At 43.8% G+C, this 23,821-nt stretch overlaps 1 long non-coding RNA gene across 2 annotated transcripts; it reads left to right on the forward strand.

Moving 5' to 3' along the window:
* The first annotated feature begins 5,602 nt into the window (after positions 1–5,602).
* Positions 5,603–22,618, forward strand: LOC149128720 (uncharacterized). Of its 2 annotated transcripts, XR_016236958.1 has the most exons (4): positions 5,603–5,875; positions 17,171–17,251; positions 19,053–19,151; positions 22,200–22,557. It is a non-coding gene; the product is annotated as an uncharacterized LOC149128720 (long non-coding RNA). The 2 variants fall into 2 exon arrangements; XR_016236966.1 differs by lacking the exon at positions 19,053–19,151 and having other exon boundaries at positions 22,200–22,618.
* The last annotated feature ends 1,203 nt before the right edge of the window (positions 22,619–23,821 follow it).

Consider the following 23,821-nt stretch of genomic DNA (forward strand, 5'->3'; position numbering starts at 1 on the left):
CATCTGCCTTCCACTGCTGTCCTGACTTCTAAGCCCAACTCTGTAACGACAGACATCTTCAAGGCCACTTGCTTATTTAGATTTGTCAGAGGATGGGCAAGTTCCCCCAAGGTTGCATCGAGAGAAGGCTGCCACTATGAGAAGAGAGAAGACACTTACGGAGCTGTGAGGCAGTAACTGCTCACCTGGATCACTGAGCCTCTCTCCTTGGGTGCCAGGTGGCTATGCTGCCGTCCAATCACATCCACTCTGAGTAGTCATAACTCCACAACACTCAGGTTGGAGAAACACAGCGAGCATCAGCACTACCACTCCACGCACCTAAAAAAGCATAAATTTTGGTGCACTATATACTGCAAGTAATAATTTTTTTATTTGAAAGGCAGAGAGATCCAGAGAAGGACAGAGAGAGAGAGCTCCCATCATCTGGTTCACTCTCCAAAATGTCTGCAACAGCCCATGGTTGGGGCTGAAGCTGGAGCTAGGAACTTAATCCATTCATCATCAGTTCAAATCACCAGTGTTGTTTTGTTGTGAGATAACAATCTCTGCCATTCATCTTCTATACTGTGCTAGATGGTACTTCTGCAAAACACAAATAAATGCCTTTTTAACCTAATTCCAGACTTTACATACATCCCTTTTCAGTTTTACCTTACTATGTTCTTTTTTTTTTAATTATTTATTTGAAAGTCAGAGTTACACAGAGAGAGAGAAGAGGCAGAGAGAGAGAGAGAGAGAGAGAGAGGTCTTCTATCTGCTGGTTCACTCCCCAGTTGGCCACAATGACCAGAACTGTGCTGATCCGAAGCTAGGAGCCAGGAGCCTCCTCCAGGTCTTCCCATGCAGGTACAGGGACACAAGGACTTAGACCATCTTCCACTGCTTTTCCAGGCCATAGCAGAGAGCCAGATCAGAAGCCAGGCTTTGAATCAGCACACATATGGAATGCCAGCACTGCAGGCGGCAGCTTTACCCACTACGCCACAGAGCCAGCCCCACCTTACTATTTTCTGTCCATTTTTTCCAACCTGGGAAGGTCTTGTAAATACTGCTTCTTTCCACTCACTATTAATGCTTTCTTATCCACAAATCTCTAAAGGACATCATTTATATAGCCCTCTGTGTTGTTGTTGATTAAAAAAAAATCTCAGCAGGATTTGAAGAAAAGCAGAGAAGAACTTTTCCCCAAATGGCTTTGATCCATTAAATCAATATACTTTGGGTATATTTGTTCAGAAAACTATAAATTCACCTAAATTAGCTATAATCCAGTTTACATTTGTTTATCTTGTCTGTATAAGTTTCATAAGGCATTTTATTAAAAGCTTTGTGGAAACTTTTATTTGCTTGATACAGACATATGCCTGATAATCTATCTCGTAACTTTAAAACTCAAGGGAGGGCCAGCGCTGTGGCCTACTAGGTAAAACCACCACCTGCCGACATCCCATATAGGAGCTGGTTTGAGTCCTGGTGGCTCCACTTCCAATCCAGCTCTCTGCTATGGCCTGGAAAGCAGTAGAAGATGGCCCAAGACCTTGGGCCCCTGTACCCATGTGGGAGACCCAGAGGAAGCTTCTGGCTCCTGGGTTTGGATTGGCACAACTCCAAATCAGAAATTTTCCAAATCAGAAGTGCCTGTATGAAAGCACTTCAAAAAGCTTATGAGAAAATGGAATCAATAGATATGTTTATTTTGGTGCAAAAAATGTTTTAAATCTTGAGGCCAGCATTGTGACACGGTAAATTATGCCTGCTACACTAGCACCCCATATCAGAGTACAGGCTGGAGTCCTAACTGCTCTGCTTCTGATCCAGCTCCCTGCTAATGTGCCTGGGAAAGCAGAGGAGGATGGACCAAGTGCTTAGGTGCCTGCCATCCATGGGAGACCTGGAAGGAGTTCCTGGCTACTGGCTTCCTCCTGGGCCACATTTGGCTGTTGCAGCCATTTGGGGAGTGAACCAGCAGATAGAAGATTCTCTCTCTCTCTCTCTCTCTCTGTCCTCTGTCTTTCCAATAAAATAAATAAATCTTTAAAAATTTTTGTGAAATGCACATGTACTTTTTCCAGGATACCAGTTTCCCAATAGCTCCTGTAACAAGTGACCACAGCCTGCCTGGCTCAAACAACACAGGCTTGTCATATTCCAGTGCTGGAGGTCAGAAGTCCAAGGTCAGTTTCACTGGACTAAAATCAAGGAATCGGCAGGGCTGTATTCCTGCTGGAAGCTCGCAGGGCAGAAGCTGTTGCCCTGCCTTTTCCAGCTTCTAGATGCTGCCCGCATTCCTTGGTTCACAGGCCCCAGCCAGCAATGGAGCCGCTGTACCCTTTGTTCCCATGGCTGCATCCTCTTTCCCTTCTCTAACTCCCCTGCCGTCCTCTAAGAACCCCCCCCCCCCCCGTTACCCTGGACCGACCCATACAGCCACATAGCTTGCTTGCCCATTTCACAATCCTGAATTGATCACATCAGCTAGGTTCCTTTTGCTATGTAAGGCAGCCTGTTCACAGATTCCAGGGGTTAGGATGTACACATCTTTGAAGGAGGTCATTTTTCTGTTCACTGAAGATCCCAAGGCCATGACACCAGCAATATTTTTAGATGTAATTTATTTGTCTGAAACGCATTTTGGCGGCATAATACTCTGACAATCATCTTTACTCTCTTGGAACACAGTTCTCTCAGTCACATTAGCTTTTCCACGTTGAAATACCCTTTCCTTTATCAGGGAGAGGCAGGCAAAAATGTCAGTTGAGTAACTTTGATGGGCTACTGTCTAATTGGATCCCACATTCTCCAAACAGAGATCTCTCCCTTCTTTGTCCATCTTCTTGCTTTAAAAAACAAATGTCAAAAATGAGCTTTGTCATCGCATATTCACAATTCGCCTTTAGGATGGTTCATCTGAACAGATTTGCCCCACATCCCCGGTCTTCCACCTAACCTTGACTCTGTGCCCTTTCTCCGAGGTTCTGGGTCTGTTCTTTCTAAATCCGGTCTTGGAAAGTTTCTTGGGTACATTCAGTTTCTTTAGTGTCTCCTTGATGTCCTTCTCATTAGGATAACCCAAGATTACAGAGTAAGCATTTCTTTTTTTAAAGTCACTTATTCTTCTTAAGTGATAGTTCCTTTTAGAAATAGACTATGAACTCATTTTAACTTACTCTGGTTAAAAAAAAAAAAAAAAAAGCCAGCGGATGTGTCTGAACATGCCCATTTGTTCCCCTTCTCTGCTGTTCTGAATTCCAAGGTGACTCAGTCACTCCCTCCCATCTTCCCTATACCTTCTGTCTCACCAACTGGCTTTCCTTTTTGGTCAGAATTAAGTGGAAACTCTATTCTTTTTGTCCTCCAGTCAGCTGTTCTTCTTTTAGCAACAGGAGCCTCCCAGCAGATGTTTGAAGAGTTAAAGTCATGACATCACCTATGACTTCTGTAGACCAAGCAGGCCTTCCCCTTCCCCGCTTCTCCGCCTGCATCTCTGCCCACATGCTTCCACACAGAGTTCTCGAGTTTTCCACGGGTACTTTATTAACATCTAGTACTCTGAGTTCAGTGTGAGGACGGGGACTGTGAAAGCTTCATGTGCCAGACAGGCAAAGATTTACGGGTGTGTCAGGAGTGGAGTCTAGACCAATCTGCAGGCCTGAAGTACATGAGTAAGACACAAACCCTCTGATTTAGCTTAGGGGGATCATGTGGTTTCAGGAACAAACATGTCACCCCAGCTACAGGGATGGAGTACAACCAAGGCTATGGCCATCGTTACACTCACTGAGGAACCACAGTGATCAGTGCTGATGTAGGCCTGTGACCAAAGTCAGATCACTCATAGAAGACATCAACTCCTACTGCAGATTGGGATGGAGCTTCCCTTGCCTCTGGGAGTGAACAGAAAGTCCATAGGCCAGGGAGCTGCGTGGCAGCCCTCTTATGACCCCAAGAGGAGCTCATTTTAGATGAAATTGATGCCATGGAGAAGAAAACAAAAAAATTGAAAGAAATAAATCAATCATTGAGTCATAAAAAGACATCCTCTGGGGCCAACCTTCCTCAGGAAGCTCGATTTATCTTCATGTGAAGCCTGGATGACTTGGGCTTTCTTCAAAGTGTGCCCTTCCATTCCATAATCAGATCTGAAGTTCTTTGCCACCAAGTTTCAACAATAATCTTGAAATTGAGTTAAAACCTTAAATTTACTTGTTTATTCTTAATTACCATTATTTCTATGTGTTAACTTTGAACCAAAAAAATGTTTTCTTGGTTGCATTTTTCATGAAAAGAAAAGTGACCAATTTGTCAACTTGAAAATACCAATGGAAAAATAGAAAACAAAGATGTAAGATGGAGAGGATTGTCAAAGGCACAGGTGTCAGGAACTAGCATTGGTTACAAGGAAGAGTAGAATTTGGGCTGAAATGAAAAAGTTTTGAGAAAATGTAGTACTTCCCAGGGGAAAAGGCACTAAAAGAAGGTCGAGGTGCCCCTTGTTATGGCATGAGGGCTGAGGGAGATCTCCCTGGTGTGGGAGACAGGGTTGGAGCCCAGGGGTGACTAACTTGGGGGTGGTTGGGGTGGGGTGCTAGGAAGTTGAGTGGAGTCAGGACAGAAAGATGAAGAAAACAAAGAGTGCCTGATGGATACCAGGTGATGCAGGGAGAGAAGGTGGTCTGGCAGGAAGTTGTGGCAAGTGGAAGGAATGGCATTTGCTCAAAGAGTCAGCTCTGAATTCCAGCTATTCAAGGGCTCCAGGTCTTCAGTTTTTGAACTGCCTCTGTGCACACACACAGAGAGGACAATGATTTGTTCTTTCACAATGATCTATTTCTGCAATACAATTTCCTCTCCCGTACCCATGCCCTCCGTTTCTGTCTTAGGCACAAGCATGTCATAACTGGGCAGTTGGAGGCAGCTACAGAAACATGTAGTCAAACGTCAGTGGTATATGTGGCGTTCCATCCTCTTGTCTCACATAAACCTTCAACCCTCATACTCCTCTAGGAGAGGCCTGTAAAACATTCTTTTTCAAATGCCCATGGTGGCCCCCACTCAGAAACATTGCTAATAAGCTGTATAGCTCTTTTCCCAAGAATTTTCTCCCTTGGCTTAAATGCATTCCTCCTTCCACCACTGCATGGAAAGCAACTTAAAACTCTAAATGGCCATAGAGATGATCCAAACCACCTCTCCATTTTTGAAATCAGGGAAACTGAGGCCCAGAAAAACTACAAATACTCATACGCAAGTAGCTCAGAAAGTTCGTAGAACAAAGGAATCAAAATATAAGTTTGTTTTGGTGCAAAGAAGTTGGAAATCTATGCAAAGATTTTGTATTGCACATTTTCCATGAACTTTTTAAAGGCTCTGCACATATTCAGTGAGGGCTCAAGCTGGCATTCACATTGTGGTGCCCTGAGCCCTGGCCTGTGGGGAGCAACTGAGACTAGACTAAGTTACTGGAATTAAGACTTATTCTATGCATCTGCTCTCCCACAATATGGCGCTGAGAGAGGGAGCAAACAACCTCTACACAGCTGCCTCTCGCCAATTTGATGGATAAGCTGCAGGAGCTGATCCTGCTCCTGATTGCAGGAGAGCAGCGTACTCGGCGTGTGGGTAGCAGAGTTGGGATTGGTGGAAGAGGACTATAAAGGAGGAGAGAAACAACATGCACCAGGAACATCTGAAGGAACACCTGAGCAGCCCCCGAGAGAGCCGGCCGGCGGTGTGCCGCTCCCCCGCGGAAGTGGGGAAAGTGGCAGGGGGTGCTGCCCCTCCACGGAGGTGGAGGGGTCGGCAGCTAACCCGGGACAGCGTCCTTCCTCCACGAGTGAGGGAACGAATGGCAGCAAACCCGGGAAAGGGTCAGGTAAGAAGAACAGTGCAGGGTCCAGTGTCGTTCCTCTGAGAATGGGGGAGCGACACTGGCCCAGGATTTATGCTCCACATTACAAAACTCTGTCGGTCATTAGAATTCTGACCCATTAGAATTCTTGTCCCTCTAACTAAACTTGGTTTAAGATCCATCGCTGACATCAACACCCATCCTTGTTTCAACCCACTTAGTTATATACTGGATTGTGTGTATGTGTGTGTTTATTTTAGTCTCTTTGCCTCACAGAGTTTAAGCCCCTCTGGGCACCAACCTGCTCTTTGGCTCTTACATTCTTCTCTGTCCATGTAACCTCATTCAGTCTCTTGCTTCACCTGGGGATTAGAAACCCACAAACGGCAGTGACTGTGTCTTGTTGGTCTTTGTGTCTTCATTCCCTCGAAGAGTACCAGGCACACAGCAAGCCCTGAGTAAAAGTCTGTCTGATGAAAGGCCCTATCAATCTGGATACTGCACGGCCATAAAAATCACTGACTACTGCTCTCGTATTCTTCATCATCAGGTACTTCAAGTAGTGGAGGGAGCAGGTAAAAATTAATTCCCAGAATCAGTTCATCAGTTGCTCAAAAAAGTGAAACACGGAATACCATATGACTGGGCAATTCCACTCCTGGTATATACCCAGAGGAATTGTATGAATACTCTTCATTTTGTTTTTATATTCATCAGTTGATAGACATTTGGGGTGCTTCCACTGACTTTAGGCTTTTAAGAATTATGCCAATAACATTCACATATGCATTTTGGTGTGAACCTATGTTTTCAACTCTGCAAGGTACACATCTAGGAATGGAGTTATCTGGTCACATTTGGTAACTGTATGCCTAACTTTCTGGGAAACTAACAAGCCATCTCCATGTCAGCTGCACCATTTTACATTCCAGGAATGCACAAGGATTCCATGTTTCTGCATCCTCACCAACATTCGTATTTCCCTTTTGAAAAATTATAGCCATCCTAGAGAGAACGAAGTTACATCTCACTGTGGTTTTGATGTCCCTAATGGCAACAATGTGCATTTTTCCATATGCTTCTTGGTCATTTGAAGATTTTCTCTGGATAAATATCTATTCAGATCCTCTGCCCATATTTAACGTTGGGTTAGCTATCTTTTTATTGTTAAACTGTAAGAATTCTTGATATATTTTTTTAAAAAACAATTTATTTATTTGAAAAGTAGAGTTACAGAGAGATAGAGGCAGGGAGAGAGAGAGAGAGAGAAAGAGAGAGAGAGATCTTCCATTTGCTGGTTCACTCCCCAAAATGCCTCAACAGACAGAACTGAGCCAATCTGAAGCCAGGAGCCAAGAATGTCTTCCAGGTCTCCCATGGGTGCAGGGGCCCAAGCACTTAGGCCATCTTCTATTGCTTTCCCAGGCCATAGTAGAGAGCTAGGTCAGAAGTGGAGCAGCCGGGACTCGAACTGGTGTCCCTATGGGATGCCAGCACTGCAGGCAGCAGCTCTATCCAATATGCCACAGTGACAGCCTCCATATATTCTTGATAATAGAGCCTTCTCAGAGAGATGATTCACAAGCATTTTCCTCCATCCTGTGGGTTGTCCTTTTACATCCTTGATAGTCCTTGGTCACACAAATGCTTATAATTGTGATGAAGTCCACTTGATCTACTTTTCCCTTTGGCTGTTTGTGCTTTGGTCCAGATCTCTGAACTGCAGCCCTGATTATCACCAAGGTCATCTCATTGTTCCTTAGCTTTCTGGAGAACAAATCTGGTGGGTCACTGGCTCATCAATGAACAGCTTCTCCAGGGGGCAGATTAAGGGATGTGAGGATGAAGAGTAATGGAGGACAAAAGGATTACTTGGTGAGACATGATAACCAGGACATGCTTCTAGCAAGGAGTGTGAGAGAGGCATCCTTTCCTGATCGAGGTATGTGGAATGACCATACAAGTCCCAAGAAAACTGTAGCTGCTCTGACACCTGGCAGCTGGCTGCCACCCAGTGGTGGAAATTGGAACGGCTTGGGGGTACTAGTTTACAGTTGCTAATTAAGTACCTAAAAGAACATTTTGCTTACAATTTCATGTGGGTCACTCTGGGGAATAGATGTACTTGGCTTTTGGGGTGGTTTGTGCCTTGGTTGGATCTGAGTGGAAGTCCAGCTTGTCTCCATCGATTTGAAGTTGATGATGCTGGGGAGTGGTTCCCACATGGCAGACTGCCACGTTCCAGGTAGGCAGGCATCACTGATCTAATGGAGCGGTTTGCTTCAAGACATCTTTGCACTCCATGTTTGTGATACCTCTACTTTCAGACTTCTGAACTACCAACCAGAGGCCCCTCATTTGATATTTCCAGCAGGGAAATATCTGTTAGGATGAAGCCATGGCTGTAAATCAGGAGAGATATCACCTCTTAGCCTAAAGTTTGAACTCCTTAGCCCAAACACTGCGTGATCAAAACAAGAAACCATAAATCAAAAGGAGAAAGAAGACACTTTTTTTTTTTTTTGACAGGCAGAGTGGACAGTGAGAGAGAGAGACAGAGAGATAGGTCTTCCTTTGCCGTTGGTTCACCCTCCAATGGCCGCCGCGGCCGGCACACTGCGGCCGGTGCACCGCGCTGATCCGATGGCGGGAGCCAGGTGCTTTTCCTGGTCTCCCATGGGGTGCAGGGCCCAAGTACTTGGGCCATCCTCCACTGCACTCCCTGGCCACAGCAGAGAGCTGGCCTGGAAGAGGGGCAACCGGGACAGAATCCGGCGCCCCGACCAGGACTAGAACCAGGTGTGCCAGCGCCGCAAGGCAGAGGATTAGCCTAGTGAGCCACAGCGCCAGCCAAGAAGACACGTTTAATAGATGGATTATTTAAAAGTTAAAACTGAGGGGCTGGTGCTATGGTGCAGCGGGTTAATGCCCTAGTCTGAAGTGCCAGCATCCAATATGGTTGCTAGTTCTATTCCCGGCTGCTCCCCTTCCAATCCAGCTCTCTGCTATAGCCTGGGATAGCAGTAGAGGATGGCCCCTGCACCCGCATGGGAGACCCAGAAGAAGCTCCTGGCTCCTGGCTTCGGATCAGCACAACTCCGGCTGTTGTGGCCAACTGGGGAGTGAACCATCAGATGGAAGATCTCTCTCTTGCTCTGCCTCTCCTCTCTCTGTGTAACTCTGACTTTCAAATAAATAAATAAATCTTAAAAAAAAGTTGAAACTGAAAAATAACATTGCCAGAATATTCTCTCTAGTTCACTTCAATTTTCAATTTGTTGAGTACAGGAATCCATCTTGAAGTAACTCAAAGTCAATGACAGGTAAAATAATCAAATTATGAAAGAGTACCATGTGCTACAGAGTTTCACAATCAGTGGGAATCTAAATTCTGTCTTAAACTTTCTTTTAAAAAGTATTTATTGATTTGAAGGGCAGAGAGACCAAGAGAGATGCAGAGATAGCTGGCTCCGACTTCAGACTCCTGGCCACCAGGACTGTGAGAAACCAGCGTGTGACGTGTGAGCCACCCACTCAGCTGACTAAGATTTGCTCTTTAACTTTCTCCCTTTCTAGCCTGCAGTCATTCTGCAAGGAATTAAGATGGAGTTGAGGGAACCCATCTGCATATCTAGAGATCATCCTGTTTCTCCCCATTTTCAGGTTAAAATTTCATGGAAGAATTCCACTTGGGTTCAGTGGATCCTATACCGACTCCTGAATTAAACAAAGCTTGCTGGTAGGGAGTCATGAGATTGCATAGGAGGCAGGAGGGACTATAACATTGGAAGACTCCTCTGAAGCCACTTGATTGGACAGGTCCTCCTGATGGCCCTCAAAGTGCTGTGTGTTACACACTGACCACACCTCCTACCCATCCCACTTTCACGTCCTGCTCCGCCTGATGTATGCCAAACCCATTCTTTTTTTTTTTTTTTTTTTTTTTTTGACAGGCAGAGTGGTCAGTGAGAGACAGAGAGAGAGAGAAAGGTCTTCCTTTTCCGTTGGTTCACCTTCCAATGGCTGCTGCGGCCAGCGCACTGTGGCCGGTGTACCGCGCTGATCCAAAGCCAGGAGCCAGGTGCTTCTCCTGATCTCCCATGTGGGTGCAGGGCCCAAGCACTTGGGCCATCCTCCACTGCACTCCCGGGCCACAGCAGAGAGCTGGCCTGGAAGAGGGGCAACCGGGACAGAATCTGGTGTCCCGACCGGGACTAGAACCCAGTGTGCCAGTGCTGCAAGTGGAGGATTAGCCTATTGAACCATGGCTCTGGCCACCAGGCCCATTCTTACTGCAGCCTCTGTACAATGTAATTTCTGTGCTTGGAATATCCTTTCCTGAGATGGCAACAGGATTTTAAGTCTTTGCTCAAATATTCCTCTCAGCAAGGCCTGCCCTGACTATCGCGTTTCATATCACAACCTTTTTCCTTCCCTCTGGCACTTGCAGTTCTTATCTTGCTTTATGGTATGATTTCCTCAATGCATTTAGTATTTTCTATAGTGCTTATAGAAGATAAGTACTTACGCTTATTATCTCTTTCCCCTCGCTGTGGTGATAGAAACTTTTGGCATGCTTTGTTCATCAGTGGATTCCAGGCACCTGGAGCTCTGCTTGACCCTAGGCCTTCACTAAACATTTGATGAATGGAGGGATGAATGGATAAACCAATCAGTTACCAAGGGAAATGGGAGGTGTTACTTCTAGACAAAGGGAAAAGTTCTGGGCAGAAAATGTAAGAGCTGTCTACTACATCGAACATTTATCAAGTGGTTACCATTTGGCAGCACTGTGAAAACGGAAGTAGAAAGCACAGTGCTGGCACTCAGAGAGCCCCTGAGCACATCTCCTTCAAAGGAAAAAGGAGAGAACTTCTAATGACTGAGAAGAGGAATCATGGTTCAAAGAGGAGGGTGTTTCATTTATTCTTGGGTAATCAGAGGAGGCTGCAGGGCCACAGCCACTCCTGGAGCTGGGCCTTGAAAAGATGAATGGGAGCCATTTAGTCTGGCACATGGTTAGGATGCCTGTGTCCCATATCGGAGAACCTGGCTTCAAATCCTTACTTGAGCCGTGATACCAGCTTCCTGCTAACACAGAACCTGAGAGACAGCAGATGACGGCTCAAGTAGTAGGGTCCCTGCCACCACATGGGTGACACCTAGACTGAATTCTTGGTCCCTGGCTCTGACTCCAGCCCAACCCCTGCCATTTGGGAGTGAATCAGTGGATGGAAGTCTCTCTCTCAAATGAATTATATATAAATATAGAGATAGTTGATGAATTCTGATGGGAAGTAAGGAGAATATTCCAGGCAGAGATAACTGGAAAATGTGCAAGATCATACAGGAATTTAAAAGTCATAAGATATAAGATCACAAGTATCAGCAGAGAAAAATGGTCCCCATTTTATAAAAATCTGCATGTGTTCTTGTTCAGTCAAAACATATGGAAAGAGGCCAGCGCTGTGCTGTAGTGGGTAAGGCCACCTCCTGCAGTGCTGATGTCCCATATGGGCGCTGGTTCGAGTCCCGGCTGCTCTACTTCCAATCCAGCTCTCTGCTGTGGCCTGAGACAGCAGGAGAAGATGGCTTAAGTACTTGGACCCCTGCACCCACATAGGAGACCCAGAAGAAGCTCTTGGGTCCTGGCTTCGGATCGGCCCAGCTCTACCCATTGCGCCTACTTTGGGAGTAAACCAGTGGATGCAGAACTCTCTCTCTGCTCTCTCTCTGTAACTCTGCCTTTCAAATAAGTAAAAATAAATAAATAAATAAATAAAACAAGTGAAAATGCTGATCCCTCCCACCACAGGGTTTACAAGTATGGGACTTGGAGTCAGACAGAAGTTGCTTTCAGTACTAACTGCATTAATGCATTACTTTATCAACAACACACAAATTAGTTAAGTTTTCTGGGCCTCAGTTTCAACAACTGTACCATAGGGGACATAAGATCAACTTCGTAGGGTTGTTGCTACTCCAGGAACTCTACCAGGTACAGGATGCTTCAGCCGACACCTCACCAATAGAAGGCGAGGGGAACCTTCGTACATTCTGGGACACCAGCAATTTTTTTCTTTTCTTCTCTTTTCCCAGTTTTTCTAGGCCAGGTTTCCCTTTCCTAGAAACAACCTCACCCTAAGCAAAAGGGATATAAAGACATTACTCTTTCGAAAAGGAAAATCAAAAAGACCTGGTTGTGATTTCTTCAACCCAAATCTATCTGCAATACAGAGCATTTTCTCCCTCCCTCCCTCTCTCCCTCCCTCAATTCTTCCTTCCCTCCTCCCTCTCTCCTCTCCCTTCCCTTCCTGCCTCCCCCTCCCCTCTGTCCTGTTCCTCCCTCCTTCCCACATTCCCTCCCTCTCTCCTTCCTTACTCTCTCTCTCTCCTTTCTTCCTTTTATAAAAACAACAAGATTATTTTATGACGGTCGACTAGTAAAATCCAAATCAAAACAAAAACTGTTTGTTCCTTACTTCATCTAGCTTTGTAGACTTGCCAGGGCTCCTAAAGTGTGTTTAAAATCCTGTTCTCACCTCCACCCTGTTCCTTCCTAGCCCGCTCTCCCCACCCCCACACTCTCCCCATTGTCTCCTCACTGCTGCAGCCAGGATCAGGCAGAAGCCGCCATCTGGATGCTCCCGGTGGTTAAGCACCACCACCCCCCCCCCCCCCCCCGGCTAGGTGCAGACCTGCCATGACCTGGCCCTTGACTTCTCCAAAGCAGCCAGGCTGGCTCCCGTGTGAAGCCCTTTGCCCACGCCATGGCACCCTCTGCCCGGGTGCTCTCCTCCACACCTCCCCATGGATGATGCTCTTTCTAGGCTGCTTCTTTCACAAGGGCTTTCCTGACCAAGGTGGCTGGACCAGCTCCTCCTCTGATCCTTTACTTCACTGCACTCCCTACTTTGTTGTAATACACTTTCTTGTTCTATTAGGTTACTAATTTGCTGTCTAAGCAGCCTAAGGATAGGAACCATTAGCTCTCGTCATTACTGGGTCTCCAGTGGCCAGTAAAGTGCCTTGCAACAGTAAACACTAATGCTTATTGAGTGAATGAATGCATGAATGGTAGCAGTCTTAGTCGTGTTGTGTTGCTATAAATACCACAGCCTGGACAATTTATAATGAACAGAAGTGCATTGAGTCACAGTTGCAGAGGCAGGGATATCCACGGTCACAGTGCTGACATCTGGTGAGTGCCTTTGAGCTGCATCCCCACAGGGCAGAAGGGAAAAGAGAGACAGGAGGAAGGGGCTGAACTCCCCCAACCCTTGCACCCCTTATAACAGTGTAGATCCATTTTACGAGGCTGAGCTGAAACCGAGCTGATGAAGCTCTTCACTAGGGCCTCCTCTTGACACTTCTGAAATGCAGAAGTTTCCTACTGTGTTTCCCCAGTTCTTCCCCTAAGTTTGCCTGCGCTACTCTTTTTTTTTTTATTAAAATTTTTATTTACTTAAATGGAACAAATTTCATGTATTTCATACATCAATTTTAAGAACATAATGATACTTCTCACCCCATCTACCCTCCCTCTCTCAATCCCACCATTCCTCTTACTTCCTTTTTTTATTTTTCTTTTAATTTTTGTGATAATATACTTCTTTTTTCTTTGAGAACAAGTTTTATCACTCATTGAAGAAGCACCTAAGGAGACAAGCAATGGGGCTGGGCATTGAGGCTTATCTAAAACTTATGAGACATAAGAATATCCTCCACTGTCTTTGAGAACAAGTTTTAACAATAGGTTGTAGCCATGAAAGTCAGGTTACTAAATCGCTCGTGCTTGAGTAGCTTTTGTGGAGCTCACCGCTGAGCTGGCCTAAATCAGTTGCAGTTAGACTGAGACTGACCAGCTGAGCTGAAGATGTGAAAAAAAAAAGAAGGCTGTGGCATACAGCTGACACCTGGAACCAAAAACGCAACTCCCCCACTCCCCATGGAACCAAAACCTGGAGAGTCAGTGACAACGGGAGAGCTTTAGGAAGGGAGAGCGCCAGCAGCTGACACCATCTGCTCAGTGGACTCCTCCTACTAACCCGTACATGGTCCAGCTGCAGACCCCTCCAATCAGCAGTCACCCTGGTGATGTGTCCACTTCCTGAGTTCTCTTACCCAATCCCAAACAATGTTCCCTAGTCCCTGTCAAGGAAGCAGATTTGGGTTTTACCCCATCTCCGTGCTGGTGGGCCATGCAGGAAAAGCCTTTATTGACCCAGATGGGTTGGGCTGTTCATCCAGCAGTGAGCCCTTCTTGTTCAGTCACACAGCTACCATAACCTAAGCTCCTCTCATTAGGTCCTGCCTCTCCACACTGCTGCACTGATGAGACGTTTCCAACCCATGAGCTTTGGAGGGGACAAAACATCCCAAGCATAGCAAGAGCATTTAAGAGGTCAGTTTAGGCTGCACCAGAGTTTGAGGTTTGGCTCCAAGGAAGCTTGGCACCCTCCTTTAATCCTCTGTGTCCCATTTGTCTTACATGTAGGGCACCTATAAAGACTTAAATTGAGCAATACACATACTACTTACAGTAACTTTGAAATAAACATTATGTCTTTGAAAGAGTCACAGAATTGAAAACTTGGGTTTTTAATGAATGAGTTAATAGGAACCCAAATGAGACCTCAAATGCTGCTAGCACATACCGCCAAGATACAACTCTTCTACAAGTTAAAAATGTCACTCATCTTCAAATATACATAAAATAAACACATCAAATCATTTAGCTCATTCCTGAGGAGACCAATAAAACGTTAAAACCAATTCAGATGAGAATCTGAAAAGACGACACATTGACCATCAGAAATGCTGACATGAGTTTGGAAATAGGTGTCAGTCTGGTTACTATACTATCAGGATAGAAAATGCAAAGCTTTGTTCTGAAGGACAAGAATCGTTGCAGGGAGAGTCGGGGAAAGGGCATCCTCAGGAGAGGATTTCAACACTGCACAATGCGGTTCCTGCTAGGCATGAAATTCCCCGAGGATCTGATTTATCTCAACCTGGCAGTAAAGTCAGAGTCTTTCCTGCTCACTTACCCAGAAGATAGATCTACATCTAGAAGCCATTCTTATCTTCTTCCTAATATCTCCTGGAGGCTACTCTTTCCCAGAGTTATAATCAGAGTGGTATCTGCTTCAGGGAGAACTGAGAAGACTCAGACTGGAGGAGTAAAATCCTAGGTAGAGTCATAGAAGGAGAACCTGTCAGGAAATTGCTGAAGTAAAGGCAGTGAAAAGGAACCGGCCCCAGGAGCTGGATGGACCACAAAGGGTGAGGGGAGCTCAGTGTAATCTGGAAGACTTAGGACTTAGAGAGCGCAAGGAGCAAATATGCATTAATCATAAGAGGATTACTTCTCTATGCTGACAATAAAGGCGGGTAATTTCCCCTTCCTCTCCCCTTTCTTTCAGAATTTCTTGCTGTATCCTTTCAACTGCATATAAATCATTCTAATAACTAAATAAGCCTCCTGCCAGTCTCATAACTCAGGAATGTTTCCTGAAGGACCTGTAGGCCATCACCTTGAGGTGGAATCACTAAGACCCCAGCTCCCCATGTGCTGGAAAGACACGGGTCTAACTGCAACTTGCAAAATCTACCTAGTGCATCCTTGGCTTGGCTTTGAGAAATGAGAGATTTCTTCCTGCCTGTGCAGGGCCATCAGTGGGCTGCCTGTGGTGCATGGCACATTCTGATTTCACATGTGTTCAATAATAAAATTGTTTTCTCTCTCTTGTCCCTTCGCAAAGAGGCTGGGAGGCGATTTTGTTTGTAATTATGTGTCTCCTAACAACAGCTTGTGTCTTCGTCTGTTTTCTGCTGCTGTAACAGAATACCAAGGCTGGTAGCTTGTAAAGAATAGAGCTTTGTTTCCCACCATTCTACAGCCTGCTAAGGGTCACAGCCGGTGAGTGCATCACAGGGTGAGGGAGCACAGTGGAGGGGAGGCAGCAGAGAGAAGGCTCCCAGTCAGTATTGGGAAGTGTTGACTCTGCAGCCATAGAAACCTCCCTGGGAAATCAGAACGCCTGGCAAAAGATGCTCAGAACACCTGTCAGAGTGCCCAAGAGTTGATGAAGGAAACATCTTGCTCTGGGGGGTTTGTCTGCAGTCAAGCTGCCCTGCTGCAAAGTTGGCACCGTGAGGAGGCCATGGCTCTGGCCAAGGGCCTGCAGGCTGACTTCCAGGCTGAGAAGTGAATGAGTCCCAAGTCTGATTCCAGCTGGGGAAGAGGAATATGCTAGGGGGGAAATCTAGGAGGCAGAAAAAAGTAACTTATTAAATTGCCATCACCTGACATACAGATCATTTCAGAGATACAGAGGAAGCGTAGTTTCTCAGGTCCAGAAACTGTGGTTTCAAGTACACGCATCCTAAGGGGTCTGCTTCAAAGCTGGAGGGCTCATCCTCCACTCCCAAGAGTTCTTCACGGAACATACTTGCACAGACTCCATACACATCTGTTTTGAATGACAGTAGTATGTTATCATGGGGAAATAAATATCTAAGGCTTCTAAAGCAGCCCCAGTGGGTAGGAGAGCTATTCAAAAGGGAATTTTAAATGCCTGGGGTTAGAATTCTAAGCCTTGGGCTAAAAGAAGACCCAGTGCTTGCTACCAGTTCAATCAAACCATGAATTTCAAAGACATTCAATCTGTTCTATGTCACTTTAGCCACAGACTAAAAATAACAGCAGTTGTTTTAGTCATGCATGATGGAAAGCAAGTTATCTAAGGAAGCATTTTAGAATTCAGGCAAGTGCTGTCCATAACATCAAATTTTAAAATATTTTGCAATCGGTAGCAAAATTAACTACAGCCTAGAGTAATACATACATGTTTTTCCAACAGGACATAAATATGCAAATTTCCAGTGACAAACTGACATTTTCTATATTCTGGATGGCACTTTACCACCATGTACATTGCAAAACAGCCAAGTGTTTATTTTTCTTGTTCATTATCCAATGCATTTTCCAATTGGTATAATGACTCTAATAAAGATACCACGGCTTATTGAAGTCTTTCAGAGGGTACCACAAGGCCTCTCACTGAAGTAGGAATAGTAACAAACCAACAGCTTTAAGAATGCTGTTAGGAGAACTTAGGTTACTATTGAAGGTTACTATTTAGGTTACTGTTGTTATCATTAATAAAATCCTACTCTCACTGGGATTTCCTTTATTCATATTAATGCTGCATTTTGCTTTCTAAAAGGCAGTTTCCACTGGGTTTTTCCATAAATCATAGGCATTTAACCTTTCAAAACACTTGAAAAAATAACTCTGGTGAATTTTGCTTCCAGGGATCCTCTGGAAAGATTAATGAGACTTCAAAGATGTGCACCACTTGTTCTATTTATTTGGATCCACATAACCCTTAATTTGTAAGTATTCTGACTACTTCCATTCACAATTCTAGACACAAATGTGTAACAACAAATATGTGAAGCTATTACTCTAAATGCATTCAAAATGCCAGGAGGATGGCTGGCACTTGTAAGAGGAATCACCAAAGAATATTTCAGCAGCGGCGTTTTCCTGACATCCATAAAGGTCTTGAGCCATGTTCTTGCAGCTTATGATTTCAGTCGAGCCTAATTGGTCATAAAGTATTGAGTTTGATCTTTGCTTATTCTTTTAAAACATCTTCCTTTAACTCTGACCCAGCACCTTCACATAGTTAGAAAAATACAATCTGATTTCTTCTTGTTATAATTAAACTGGTTTTAAAAACAAATGTTTTGGAACTTCAGAATTTCTTTTTCAACTTGCACATTTGTTGAGAAGGGAAATTATAACTAGTAGGGGAAGTTTAAGGACACTTTTGAAGAAAGCAAAATTTCAGTGAAGGGAAATCATGGACGAGTAAAAAGCACACAAATCTGAAGATCTGTGCTTTATGCTAATTCTGCTCTTTGCTTTAACAGTGGCTATCAACTATTGAATGCCTAACACATGCCAGCACTCTACAAACATCACACCTAATTTTCAAATAATCTATCAGGTATACAAGAGATTTTCTAAAAGTTCATGGATTATTCATATTATAGAAAAACCTATGCATTTAAAAAATTTTTGCACCCAGCGCGCTGGCCGTAGCAGCCATTTAGGGGTGAACCAACAGAAGGAAGACCTTTCTCTCTGTCTCTCTTTCTTACTGTCTAACTCTGCCTGTCAAAAAAATTTTTTTTTTGCACCAAAATAAATTTATCTTTTATTTTCCATTAACTTTTTAATGTGCCCTTGTATTATTTTTTCTCCATTTATAGGCAAGAATGGGAAGTAAAATAAAAAAAAACTAGTGTGAGGCACAGCTGATCGAAAGATTATTATGAAAACATATTAAAAACACAACATTTGTATTATTAACATGAACATCAATAATACTAAGAGACTAAAATATACCATACCAGGTATTATGTGTTATGTAATCTATATTTGTCACTCTACTAAATCTTTCCCAAGCAGTAACTTTTATAATCTTATGTTTCATATAAGAACATTGAAACTTTTGAGCTTATATGACTTGCTCAGAATTGGCCAATGACACATCTTCAAGCTAGATGTAATGCTAAAATACAGCGACCCAGCCACTGTTCTGGGAATAGAAAGGCGCTGGCCTCTTTTAAGCCCACTCCTGTCATTTTCTCTTTCCCAGCCAGAAGGTGTTAATTTCAAATAAGGTTGGGTGTAAGGGCCCATGGTTAGTATACTTTAATGAGAAATGGGCAGCTTTGAGCGTCACTGATAGCATAGCCATTCTAGTAACTCTGAAGACAATGAAAACATGGAGCAAAGCAGTTACGCTTAACTTCTAGTTCCTTCCTAACGACTTCAAGAATGATTTAATGTGTTTATTCTTACTAATCCATAAACAATTATAGGTAAAGGAATAAAAAACAAAAAAATTAGCCTGATTTCCTACCTAAATTCATTGACTTACATATGCACATATGTACTTTATCATCTTGTGTCCCTTTAAGTTTCATTGGTGGGTACAAAGCCGGTGTAAATCCTATAGGAGTCTTCTAGTACAAATTATTATGTGTGGTCACAAATGATTCAATTTATTAGGGACAATGATAAACTGGAGAAGTTTCAGGGGGAGGTAAATAAAACAGCAAAGACTCTCCAAAAAGCAAGACATGGGAATAATCAGAGGAATGTGTACTATTTTCCTACAAGACTTGAAAAGACCACATGGAGAAGCCATGAGGGGGACTAGAGCAGTATGTGTGACAGCTCCAGCTGAGTTCCCAGCTGACAGCCAGAATCAACTGCCAGGTATGTGAATAAGCCATTTGGGACATTTACGTCCAGTCAAGCCCCCAGATGACTCACGTCACAGCTGATACTTGAGGAACTGAAGAACCACCTAGCCGAGCTTAGTCAAACCACAAAATTGTGACAGATGATAAAAATGGTTGCTGTTCTAATCCAGTAAGCATCAGGGTTGCTGTTAAGGGGCAGGACTTAGATATAGGCCTATAGCCAGAAGTAATTAGGAGGTAGATTTTGGCTTATAAAAAAATAAGTAACTTTCTAATAAATAGGATCATGCATTGTTAGAGCTGGCAGTGAACAATTGATTATGGAATTGTTCAGCACAATTAAGGAAGCCATTTGGGATGAGGTAAAATTCGGATTCTTCTAACCCTAATTCTTTCCTTGTATTCTTTATTTTCCTGGTTCTAATTTACCACCTTCGGGATTTTTAAAAAATCAATCTGCAACATCAGCTTATAAACTTATTCTTGCCTTTTCATAAACCTAGGAAATGTGTAATCAGTTGATCTCTTGGATAGTGTCACATCTTTTATTCTATGCATGTACTACTAAATCAAAGGATAAATTGATTCATTTACAATTAGGAAATATAAAAGTTTGTGTCTTTATTACAGAAGGTTCAAGTACATGCAAGGAACACGGAGAAAAAATAAGGTACTGCCTCCACAGTGATTCTATTAAATTGGGGGAATAGTGACTAAATCAGTCATTTTAATACCCATTGGAATCATAACACATATGAACACTGTTTTTTTATAATATACATTTTCTACTAACTTTTTAAAGACTCATTGTATATATGAATTTAATTCTTGTACCAAAATAAATGTACCTTTTAAATCTATTTTTCAATTTTTCCAAGTACTCATGTACACAAGATCACAGTAATTCAATGTGAAAGAAGAAAGAGAAATCACATGTAATGAAAGGAATTAAAGTAGTCTGATGACAGCTGCTATCAATCAAAATAAGTTTTGATATACAAGTTTAATTGGACAATATGAGAAAGGGGCATTCCAAGCAGTGGGAAAAATTTGAGCAAAGATCTGGAAGCAGGGAATATTTGGGGAACAGAAAGTTGTCCAGTTTGATGTTACTAAAAATACAGGGCACTCACAGCAATAGATAATGTTGGAAAGATGCTCAGAACAGCATAATTTAAGGGTTGAAACCAACTTGAGGTGTACTTAATTCTGAAGACAATGAGGGCATGCTGAACATTTTCAAGCAAGGACATTGCCTGATCCCAGCCAGGATGTAGAAAGATTAACAGAGCAGCGGCTTGTTGAAGAAGTGGGAGAGTAGAAGGAGGATAGGTACTTGGAGCCAGGATTCTAGCCAGGCAGCCCGATCTGAGTCATCACAACAACATTTGCACCAGGACGTCCCACAAGCCTTTCAAACCTGAGATGGACATTCTAGAACTCTTCATCCCCCACCCCCACCCCACACATATCACTCCTTTAACCCTCCTCATGTCAGTAAGGGGCACCACTGTCCAGCCAATTCCTCCCTTGACTTCTCCCTTTCCCTCACCTCCACATCTGGCCCATAAGGACATCTTGACGCTATCGTGTTCAAAATCCTCTGAGAGTGGCCTATTGCAAAATCCACACTTTTACGCTGGCCTCAATGACCCTGTGTATTCTGCCTTCTGCTCAGCCTTCAGATACTCTCTCCTTTCTCTCTGTCTCCATGGTACTATGGTCTTTTTCTGTCACTTGAACATACCAAGCTCACTCCCACCTCACAGCCTACTTGTTTTTAATTGTTATTAATATAAAGAGAACAGATTTCATGTATTTTATAGATACAATTCTAAGAAGATAACCATACTTCCTTGCTCCCTCCAATGCCCTCAACCCCCTCCTTCTTTCCTTTCTTTTCTTTAATTTATGCAAATACATAATTTCAATTTACTTTATAGTCACAGACTTAATGCACCACTAACCATAATATTCAACAAGTAAAAATAGAAAGACACCCCCTTTTTTGAAAGGGAGAGAGAGATACAGTCAGACAGAGAGACATCTTCCATCTGCTGATTCACTCCCAATTGGCCACATTAGCCAAGGTTGGACTAGGCCCAGACAGGAGCCAAGAGCTTCATCTAGGTCTCCCACACAGATGACGGCAACCCAAGTACTTAGCCATCTTTGCTGCTTCTTAGGGTCTGCATTAGCAGGAACTGGAATGAGAAGCCCAAGCCTGAAACTGAATCCCAGGGACACACGCACCTTAACCAATAGGCTAAATGCTAGCCCTATAGTTATCACTATTTTAAATTCAGATAGCTTCTTGATATATTTCTTCCACAGATGAGAGAGAACAAGTATTTGTCTTTCTGTGTCTGACTTATTTTAACATAATGATCTCCAGCTCCATCCTTTTTGCTGCAAATGACAGAATTTCATTCTTTATCCACTCATCCAACACCTAAGTTGATTCACTCTTTTGAAAATTGTGGGCCGGCGCCATGGCTCAATAGGCTAATCCTCCACCTTGCGGCGCCGGCACACTGGGTTCTAGTCCCGGTCGGGGCGCCGGATCCTGTCCCGGTTGCCCCTCTTCCAGGCCAGCTCTCTGCTATGGCCCGAGAGTGCAGTGGAAGATGGCCCAAGTCCTTGGGCCCTGCACCCCATGGGAGACCAGGAAAAGCACCTGGCTCCCGGCTTTGGATCGGCACAGTGTGCCGGCCGTGGCGGCCATTGGAGGGTGAACCAATGGTAAAGGAAGACCTTTCTCTCTGTCTCTCTCTCTCACTGTCCACTCTGCCTGTCAGAAAAAAAAATTGTGAACAGTGTTGCAATAAACATGGGGGTGCAGGTGTCTCTTTCATATACTGATTTTATTTCCTGCTGATATATACCCAGAAGTGGGATAACTGAGTCAAATGGTAGATCTGTTTTCAGCTTCTTGAGCAACTTGTACATTATTCTCCTTGATGGTGTATTAATTTGCATTCCTACCAATAAGAGTATTAGTGTTGCCTTTTCTCCACAACCCCACAGGTATTTATTTTTTGTTTCTGTTTTCTTCTTTTAGATTAACAGTCAAGGCCCATATAATTGCTAGATGCCAGTAGCATCTCTAAAAACAAAAGCCAGGGCTGGCGCCGTGGCTCATTTGGTTAATCCTCCGCCTGCAGTGCCCGCATCCCATATGGGCGCCAGTTCTAGTCCCAGCTGCTCCTCTTCTAACCTAGCTGTCTGCTGTGGCCTGGGAAAGCAGTAGAAGATGGCTCAAGTCCTTGGGCCCCTGTACCCCCATGGGAGACGGGGAAGAAGCACCTGGCTCCTGGCTTCAGATCAGCGCAGTTCCGGCCATTGTGGCCATTTGGGGAGTGAACCAACAGATAGAAGACCTTTCTCTCTGTCTCTCTCCCTCTCACTGTCTGTAACTCTACCTGTCAAATAAATAAATAAAATCTTTTTTAAAAATTTAAAAATTAAAATAAAAACAAAAGCAAATAGAGTAGCATGTGAGTCTTATTTTTGTTTTCATTGTGAACTTTTACAGGGCAGGCTCCATAACTTACTCATTAAATCTACAGATAGCTTTACAAAAGCCACATGTAAAGATTTTCTGCTTGTGTTTGCAGCAGCCATTGCAGAAACTGACTGTAATAAAGAGGCTCATCTTGTGGAAAAGCCCACAGACAGAAGGTTCCTCTAGTTCATTTCCTCCCCGGACTCTCTGGGGTCGCATCTGGTTGACATAAACTGGAATATCAAAGATGGTAATGAGAACAGAAGATGGAGCTATGAAATTTCTTCTCCAAAAACATGACTGGAGGCTCTAAGAGCTCCTCCCAACCCCAGCTCAACATTTATCCCTTTTCCATATCAGATTATCTGTGAAACCTTTGGTTTTTCAAATGTATAAAACTTCTTCTACTTTAAGTTATAAAGAACATATGATCTTGGACATATAAACATCCCCTCCCCTCCCTTTTCCTATTACATCTCCAAATCATATCACCAACCAAGGCATGCTTGCTAGGGTTCTATGATTTGGGAACCCAGGCAAGTCATAGCGGGTTGACATGGCTGCTTCACCAATGTCTTGGGCTGGTTAGGCTTGAAGATCTGTGAGTCTATGACGGAAGCTGCAATCATCTGAAGGCTCATTCACTCACAGTATGGAGCTAAAGATGATTAAAAAATTAGGACTACTCTACCCCCTGGGAAAACCTAAGCTCAGATCATAGGAACCAAGATGGCGCTGTACACAGGCAGAAAAAGCATCTGTCCGCCTAAGTGCCCAGGAACAGGAAGCAAAACACATCAGAGCTAATGAGAGAAAGCCAGTGAGGCTGGACATGGAGAGAGAAAGGGAGAGGGATCCTGAGTAACGGGCCAGAGCACAGCCCTTGGCCAGGTATGAATTTGTGTTTTACCTTAGGAGCAATGAGTAGCCATTTAAAGTTTCAAATGTTTCAAAAAGTTTCAAAAAGTCCGGAATAATGTGATCAGATTTTCTTTTTAGAAAGATTACTCTGCTGCATGTAGAACAGGTGAAAGGGGGGAAAGAGGTAAAGCAGTAGTCCAATTAGGAGGTTATGCCATGAAGTCCAGGTAAGATAAGACAGAGACTTGGACTAGGGTGGTGGCTGAAAGACAGACATAAATGGTAAGAGTGTCTGAGATGGTGAACAAAACAGACTG

Source organism: Oryctolagus cuniculus, chromosome 1 (genome assembly GCF_051225735.1).
Source record: "Oryctolagus cuniculus isolate XC-2025 breed Fujian yellow rabbit chromosome 1, ASM5122573v1, whole genome shotgun sequence".
Lineage (NCBI taxonomy): Eukaryota > Metazoa > Chordata > Mammalia > Lagomorpha > Leporidae > Oryctolagus > Oryctolagus cuniculus.